We start from the raw sequence: 1,726 nt of genomic DNA, 5'->3' as shown, positions 1-1,726 counted from the left end.
AAAGACATGAGAGCCACCATGTTACACAATCCAGAAAAAATGTGTGTGTGTGGGGGGTGGGGGTCGGGTGGGAGAGAGGATTTACACATTCTCACATGAGGCTGTTTAATGCACTTTCAAAGTGCACTAGTGTTTAAATATGCAAATTAAGGAGTCTCAGAGCGCAAAAGATGAAATACTGACAGTTAAAGAAGACGACTATTGATAAAAGTTGTAAGCTGCTGAAGAAGATGCAGCAATATACACACTGTATCCACTGGACAACTGTTATTCCAATATTTAATTTAATAAAAGGAGCAAGAGGGTGCATTTCCCAAAAAATGAAGAGTAAGAATGCTGCAGAGCGTGCTGCAACAGTAATATTTCTTTGTTTTTGTGATGTTGACTCAGTTGAAGAACAACAGAAGAGCCCTTTGGCAGCGCGCACACACACACACACACTCTGAGGGAGACATACACAGTACAAAAACATGCAGTCACACACAGTGGCTCAGTGGGGGGAAGGTTTTAATAAACCCACAGTAACGTGGATCTATGGGGGCGTCTCGGGACGGAGCCAGGAAACCAGATGAACGCACCTGCCCCGGGGCGCAGAGAGAAGCGGCGAGGATGGGGGTGGGAGCCAGCGAAGCCACCGGCACATTATGGCTCTCATTGCCCTGACTCTCTCTCAGTCTCTTCACTCGCCCACTCCGTCTCTGCTCACATCATCCAGCCACACGAAAAGCCATGCCCACAAACACTGATGCGTTTGTCAGAGAAAATGCCCAATCACTTTAATAGCATTTCATGCCGTCTCTGCTTTCACAAGGGTACCCGGGAGTTTGTCCCCTCAGTCGGCTAAATGCGGGACTGTAATTTCAGACAAACGCAATGGAAATGCAGAGTGCAGCCAATCAGATTTAATCATGTATGAAGAGATGTAATTTTTTGGAGGACACCGGGGCAGAGCGGGTTGATACGCGTGTTACTATGCAAAAAGGCGTGTCCATCCTCCCCGAATATGAATTTATGAAGCCTGCTTGTGATTTCAATCTGACTAATGTATCAGAACAAACCCATCTGTGCAGCACTGACCCCTGAGGTGAGGGGGGGGGGGGGGGGGGGGGGGGGGGGGGGGGGGGGGGCAGTGAGCGTGGGCGGCTGGTTTATGCTCCCTCCATGAACCAAGGTGGTCAGTGAGAAGGCGAATGATAACCACAAGAGGAAGGAAGGAAGAAAGAAAGAAAGAACATCTCTCCAGAACAAGTTCCATGGGAAAAATTTTATTTATCAATATGCGGTAGTTTCCAAACTGGTGGAACGTTATTTCCATTGTAGCTGGTGCCAATAGGTTACGCTGAGAAGCGGCGAAAGAAGTGAATGGCAAAAAAAAATTATTGAAAACAAAAAAGAAAATAACACAACTTGACAGTTATGATTCAAACAAAGGGAAACTAATTCAACAGGTTTTGCTTACACATGCACATTGAAAAAATAATACTGTGGCTTTGAACAATAGCAGAAATCAACCTACAGTGAGGCCCATACCATGAGCGACCAACATCTTTGTGCTAAAATCAGGGGAGGAGGGAGAGAGCATCTTTAAAACAAAGACCGCCTGGGAGATAATGAGCGGTGTAAAGCGGATGATTTATGGCGAGCGCAGAGCGGTCACACTCTCATTCCTGGCCCTTTTTTCCTCTCCTCCGTCTCCCTCCTCCGTCTAGCACGATGGTCTTATTAA

Source organism: Taurulus bubalis, assembly GCF_910589615.1.
Source record: "Taurulus bubalis genome assembly, chromosome: 13".
NCBI lineage: Eukaryota > Metazoa > Chordata > Actinopteri > Perciformes > Cottidae > Taurulus > Taurulus bubalis.
This window is presented reverse-complemented; position numbering follows the sequence as displayed.